This window comes from Trachymyrmex cornetzi, unplaced genomic scaffold (genome assembly GCF_001594075.2).
Source record: "Trachymyrmex cornetzi isolate Tcor2-1 unplaced genomic scaffold, Tcor1.1 scaffold313, whole genome shotgun sequence".
In the NCBI taxonomy this organism is placed as follows: Eukaryota; Metazoa; Arthropoda; class Insecta; order Hymenoptera; family Formicidae; genus Trachymyrmex; species Trachymyrmex cornetzi.
This window is the reverse complement of record NW_017297828.1, coordinates 404,917-412,285: the sequence shown is the minus strand read 5'-3', so window position 1 is coordinate 412,285 and position 7,369 is coordinate 404,917. Positions and strand designations below refer to the sequence as shown.

General features: G+C 38.3%; 1 pseudogene; it reads right to left on the bottom strand.

Moving 5' to 3' along the window:
- Nucleotides 1-1,810: 1,810 nt before the first annotated feature.
- LOC108762627 (uncharacterized) overlaps nucleotides 1,811-7,369 on the bottom strand; it is a 15,740-nt pseudogene continuing 10,181 nt past the window's right edge.

Here is a 7,369-nt window from a genome sequence, read left to right as displayed (position 1 = left end):
CTCATCTAGTCTATTATTTATGTTTTAAAAAATCTTTGATTTTATTCATAGAAAAAGTAATTTTCTCACACGTGTTATTTAGATTTTTTTATGTAAAAGACTTTTTAAATAAGACAGATATTAAGATCATATAGTTTTTCACGGTAATCCTTCTATTTCGCTTCTTTTTCTGTTTCTATAACATTCCTGTTTGATGTCGGGAACGCCGCGTCAGTTGTGGGACATTTGTCAGAAACTCAAAGCTGGCATCTTCGCCGAGCGCTGCAAAATGCTCTAATTATACATCCAGAACGCTAGAAACTCGGACCATTTCTATTCCACCCGCGGAACACCTGCACGCATTCGTCTGGTCGCGTGGTCATGCGCGAAGTGTCACGCAGCGACGACGACTACGACGTCGTGACGCGTCGCCGCGACTTATAAAACAAGGACGTCGGTTTGCGACGACGCCACGGCGCCGACGTCCAGCTGGCATCCCTGTCAACCCCGTGACACGTACCGGAGAGTCGCGTCTCTACGAATTCCACGCTATCTCGATCGCGTCGTGGCCCGCCACGATGTCGTTTTCTGCAGCCGTTGGCTTTGGCGCGATCAAACGAACGCATTCGTCTCGAGTTACGCGCAACACCCTTTTCCAAAGGGCGATGATTCGTGACAATTTTATTAACTTGGATAAATCAACGTTTAGTTCTATCTAATATTTTGTGAGGGAAAAGGCTACTTTTAAATGTAAAACAATCCGTAAGCAATACAGCTGGCGATCTCTTATCAGATTTTATATAAACCTACGTACGTTTATATTAGATGTTGCAACAGTTGTGGAGTAATCAACTATTTTCCTTGGCTATTTAGTTTAATATTATTTTAATTATAGAGCTTGATATATAAAGTATGTATTGTACTTTATCTATTTTGTTATTTATTTATAATTATAAGAAGAATAGCGAAAGCCATAAGGATTGTACGTGATACTTGTAGCGAATCTGTTGTTTTTTCTGAATGTTGGTACCACAACTGATTTTAATGGTTTAAGACTGCAGATTTTAATAAAAATCAGAAACGTATGTGTGTGTCTGTTAAATATAAAAGAAACGTTTGTTTAATATTAAATCTGATAATCAAAGAATATAGTTGATATGATACAAGGCATCCAACATGATAACAATATAACTAAATATTTTTACAATAAATTCTAACGGTGGCACCACAAACTTTTGCGAACCTCTAATATTTTATAATCTTAATTCATCGACATTATTGTTCCAATTATTATTATATCAAATTATATAGAAAAATAGGGTTTTCTTTCACTTTAGTTGAGATACGAATACAATGTTTCACCATATCATTAGAGATTTTTTGTATCTAGCATATAATTGCGCTGAGTTAAAGAGAATACCGGATATTAAAAAATGGAAATGAGAAATTAACAAATTATATACCACTTATATATACAGATAAAAGACTGTTCTTAAATCAACCATATTATATTCATACGTAAGCAAAAATATTATAATCTTGCTTCAAAGATATCAAACTTGATTTGATTAAATTTATTTTGATGCAAGTATTACTTTGCACTTAATTCAAGACTTGCTCAATTAAAAATCTTATATCAATACAAATTCAATCAAATCAAGATTGATATCTTTGAAGCAAGATTATAATATTTTTGCTTATGTATGAATATATTATGGTTCATTTAAGAATAGTCTTTTTTTCTGTGTGTATATACACACACACACACATATATATATATATATATCGCTTTGAGCACTATTTTCGAGACAAGTATGCTTGCCCGCCGCGTTGTTATTTCGCGCCAGCTGACCGCGAGGCATCCCAGAATCCGTCGGTCCAGCGGTCGCGGGGCCACGGGTGGGTATTCTCAGTCTAGCTTGTCGTCCTCGCGAGGCTCGTTTCTCCCGCGTGTATTCGTCTCCCTCGAAACGTTCTAATTCCGTAGACACGTGCCCGGATGGAAACAGATGTACCCTCTCCTCCCCCGTGCTCCACCACCTCCTGACTGCTCCCGCGTCTCCTGTCGTATAAATATATTCGGTGGGCTTGAGTCGTTGAATCGTGACCGGGTATGTCGGCCCTCGCCAGTGCCGTACTTAGACGTGTGATATAAAGTTACCGACGTGTGGCTGGCGCCATACTGGCCGGACATTCCCAGTATTCGTCGTCCGGGTGACACTGTAGCACGAATTCGACGCCGAGGGTATTTCTTCCTGGCATCGGACATCTGCGCGAAAGCAACAATGGCTTGGAATAAAATATGGATCGACGCTCGGCGACATCGAATTAATTTTAACCGTGAGCCAATTTGGCTCCATTAGTCGCGATCTATCTTGCGTCACGTATAAGAGACGGAGATTGATAGTGGATAATTGTATAACAGTAAAAGAGAGAAAGAGATAGATTGTGTATTTACAATCTCTCATTTATATATACATCAATACATTTAAAATCTCGTCCCCAGATCTTTTCTCGGTTGGGAATTAATTGACGCTTAAGTGAATCTGAGATCAAAACAATATTTTAATCCTACTGCTATTCCGCTTATCTCTCAGCTTACCTATGCGTCATATCTATGAATTTCGTCACAAAAAGTCGAACATTGTTAGTACAAAAATACATTGTTCGTGATTAATAATGTTTATGATTAATTACATAGAAACTTAATTATTTGCGAACAGCGTGCTTTTGCTTTCGAGATCTCGTTTACTATTTGGCGCCTCGCTGTTAAAAGTTTGGGCAGAACGAAGCGGTCCCCGAAATATGGGGGCGCGAAGTTCTCTGCCTCGGGAATGCGGGGGTTGGCAGACAGATAAGTAGATAGTTAGATAGCTGGGTGTAGGTAGGTAGATAGGTAGGTGGATAGTCCCGGTGTAACCGCATTGGCATACGCGCTCGTGTTGCATTATTATGCATCGCATGCGAACGCAGCGCACGTTTGTCGGGTCGGTTCGAGGCGGATCGGAGAACAGGATGAATCCTAGGAACACGGACTTACCCAGAAGGGAGGAAGTGCTGCACCAACGACATCCTCGTCCCGATGTGCGAAGTACAGAATATATGTTTTACTCCTTCTTTCCTTCCGTCTCTCTTTCCCCACGCGATCGAACGTTCTCCATTTCGTCGATGCGACGTCGTTCTCCCACGCGAGAAACCGCGTACGATGACCCGATTCTCTGAAAGAGGTCATTCGCTAGGCGACACCTGTCCCCGCGATACTACTTGGTCGTGTTTTAATTTAATGTATCTCCATTCGTGTGTTCGAGGATAGTTGTTTTTTTTTTTTTCTAAGAGCAGAGGCGGAGAAAGCGTTGCGTGGGTGTTCGCCTCCTTTTCCTTCTTCTTCACCTCCTCGTGTCGAATGAATCATCGAGTTCACGATTGCTCGCTCGACACGACTGGCTTTATTATTCATGAGTCGGTAGCGCGAAACTCGGAATACGCGCCTTAGCTGTATGCCACGTGCTGTCGAAACTGCCGGCGAAGTCAAAGGAACATGATTTTCGTCAGAATGGAGATTGTGATGCGATGAAACAATTAAAAAATTCGATCTCTAAGTCTGGATGAAATATAAAAAAGTATTGTAATTATTACACATATATATTCATTTTTTAAACTGAATAATGATAAGGAGATATAATGAGAAACGCCAATAATTATTTAATTTTTTAAGTAATATAATAAATCATAATTTTCTGATGACAATCCGTAGAATAATAAAGAAAATATGAAATATATTTTTTTTAATATCAAAATTTTTAAATATTTTTCAGTATTTTTAAAAATATCAAATGGCTTTTCCAAGTAACGGAATGACGTCAAAAAGCGGTACAGTGACGTCTATTTCGGTCTGCTAGACGTCACTAGTGCCGTCTTTTGACGTCACTCTGGCACTTAGGTCGTTCTTTATCTGTTCCGAAAGAAATGCCAAATGTATAATCCTCGAATACGCGTCTATTTCAAATCGCGATTGTTACGGGGAAAGAGAGGGAAAGAGAATAGCGAAGAACGAAATTAGGGCCACGTCTCGTATTATAATAGGAAGCTGCGGAACCCTGGTAGCTGCGATGACACGCGCGAACAATCAGCTGAATGTAATTTTATGGTCTCGCGTATCTTCGCTTATGCGAGGAGCGCAAATCGGATCCGCGGACGTCGTGTGCGTGTGTCGACACTGTCGATGCGTAGCGACGTGTACCTACCACGTGCAGAAACGTGCGTGTGCAAAAGGGCGACGCCGAGAAATGCGCGTGTGGCGCCAATGGCGGTGAATGCAACGCGACTCGAACGGAGCCGGCGGAGCTGCGGAATGCAGTTTCGAGCCAAACTCAGAGGCAGTCTCTCTCGTCTCTCGGCTACTGTACGCAGAAACAAGAACGAAGAGAAGAAGGAAGGAAGGAAAGAGATGCGGCGGCAAAGAACGGGCCCCGTTGTGAGCCCCCTGGGGCCCTTTATCATCGCGGATGCGAACGAGATGTCGAAGCGCACCGTGTCGGAGATACGATCCACCTTCTAACCGGTCGGTGTGGGTAGAAGATACTCTTTATTTTTCAGTATCTGAATAATACAGGTAGTATCCGGACATAAAATGCATTTAGATACTTAAAAATGTATCTAGGGTACGAAGAAAAGTCACTTACAGTTAAGTGCTTTATGTTGTTAGCCGCGGCAGCTCGTTTTTATTACGCAGTTTGTTTTTACGCAAAGATGCACTTACGAATTCTCGCAATTTTTTTTATTCGATATCGCCTCTCGGATGCGAACAGATGACTAACGCAGGTGCCAAAAAAGAAATTAACACCTATACAAAAGATAGTTCTCTTTAGACATAAAATTTTTGAATTATTAATATTTTTTATTTGACACTTTTTATGTACATAAATATTTAAGTATCGATGCGTAAATAAAGAGAATTTTATCCTCTTATTATACGATGGTAAAGAACCTGCGAAAGAAACTGATTGCGACCTGATTTTAACAATTTAATTTTAATGATTGAAGTAATTTAATCTTAATAATTGAAGCAATAATTAAAATGGTCGCTAACTTTGCCATTAGAAATAATGAACGCTTAAATATGCCTGTTTCGAAAATCGCCTTTCGTTATAGAAGATATAAACTATAATTTACCAGCTGCAAGCTGATGATCGTACATTAATCTTATCGCTTCTTAGTGGAAATAATCTTGAAATTCTCTTCGCAATTTGATTAACAAGTAAGTAACGATGATACAAAAAACTAAGGGAGAGAAAGAGGCGCCGACGAGCCTTTTCTGCAACGGCGCGGCAGATCCACTTTTTGCGGCGCACAGGTAGAGGCGTTCCTCCGGCGTGTCTCTCCTGTGCTCGATGCGCTCGATGTCACGACGCCGCACTGAATGACGTGGTGTAGTCGAGAGTTGTACGGCAAAACCCCACAAGAGTGAAGGAGCCGGGAAAGAGCTAGCCGGGTTCGGGTTCACGAGGAGAACACGAGCCGCGCGCTTTAATTGCTTCTTTCGCACGACGTCGTTAATGATACCGCGATTATGATTCGGCTTTTATAGTCATTGAGAAACACGGCCCCTGCTGTCTCTCTCTCTCTCTCTCTCTCTCTCTCTCTCTCTCTCCTTTTCTTTCTTTCATTTCTTGGAATGGATTATGGGAAAGAGAAGCACTCTTTTTCTCATCGTCTTCCTTTCGCTTTCCTTGTCGTCCAGTTTCTAATCTTATCTTAGAAATCGAATTCGCAGAAGAAAATTGATATCTTCCATGATTTGATATAGTTAAAGTTTGCGATTGAAGCGTTCTATGGACTTATAAATTGATGTATGGTTGACCGAGATTCATTTTCAGAACGAATCCTAGAATATGTGATGGAGGATTGAGTTTTCAAAATAATCCACTCATTGCCAGTAAAATCAGCTCAAATATTATACATGTACTAATGGAAGGACAAAGAAAACATGAGTATTCCATTTGCAAATGTAGTTATTTCCATTTGAAATGTTTTTTTGCGAGAACGGAAAAAACTTACATCTCTCTCTCTCTCTCTCTCTCTCTCTCTAATTTTTTATTCAAGCTATTAATGAGATCTTTTCTGGAATCTTGTTTTGAAAAATTAAAAATTTATTAGTTTAGCAAAACATATATAATATGGCATGAGAAATATATATTTTCTATTTATTAAAATATGTTGCACTTTACTGCTTTTGCAGCTGAAGAAAGCATTTAGCTGATTTTGAAAATGTTGATGAAAAAATAATTAAATTTTAAAGTATTTTATTGAATTAAATGGAATTTTTTTATATATCCTTTTAAAATATTTGTATTATTCTATTAATAACAAAAATTTACACTATTTACATTTACTGTATTTATTTAGTTATTTATTGAAAAAGTATAATGTTTTTTCCTCTTTTACGTTTATGTCAAAAATTCAAGTGAAAATAAAATATTAAACACAGGAGAAAAACTGGCAAAGCAAATTTCATTAAAAATCAATAATAAAAATAAAAAATGAATTAAAATATAAAAATAAACATTACGCAGAGTAAAGAGAGAGAGAGAGGGATTTAACTTTGTTAATCTATTTTTTTTATTATATAAAATTTGTCATTATTTTTACACAGTTTTAAATATTCAATTTGTAACTTAAGTGCTAAGGCATTGGATTTCAATATCTTATTTTTTATTTTTGGACGTAGCGACATTTATACATTTCGATTTTTTATGTACAAAATATTACATACAAGATGCATAACGCGATTTTATGAGTTCTCTCGCAATTAGAAACAAACATACTAAAAACATGTACGCGCATATGTGCAGATAAGAAATAAATACCGACCCGCGAGAGAGTCGCTAATAACAGTTCTCTCTCTCTCTCTCTCTCTCTCTCTCTCTCTCTCTCTCTCTCTCTCTCTCTCTCTTCTTTTCTCTCTTTCATTTCTTGGAATGGATCATGGGAAAGAGAAGCACTCTTTTTCTCATCGTCTTCCTTTCGCTTTCCTTGTCGTCCGGTTTCTAATCTTATCTTAGAAATCGAATTCGCAGAAGAAAATTGATATCTTTCATGATTTGATATAGTTAAAGTTTGCGATTGAAGCGTTCTATGGACTTATAAATTGATGTATGGTTGACCGAGATTCATTTTCAGAACGAATCCTAGAATATGTGATGGAGGATTGAGTTTTCAAAATAATCCACTCATTGCCAGTAAAATCAGCTCAAATATTATACATGTACTAATGGAAGGACAAAGAAAACATGAGTATTCCATTTGCAAATGTAGTTATTTCCATTTGAAATGTTTTTTTGCGAGAACGGAAAAAACTTACATCTCTCTCTCTCTCTCTCTCTCTCTCTCT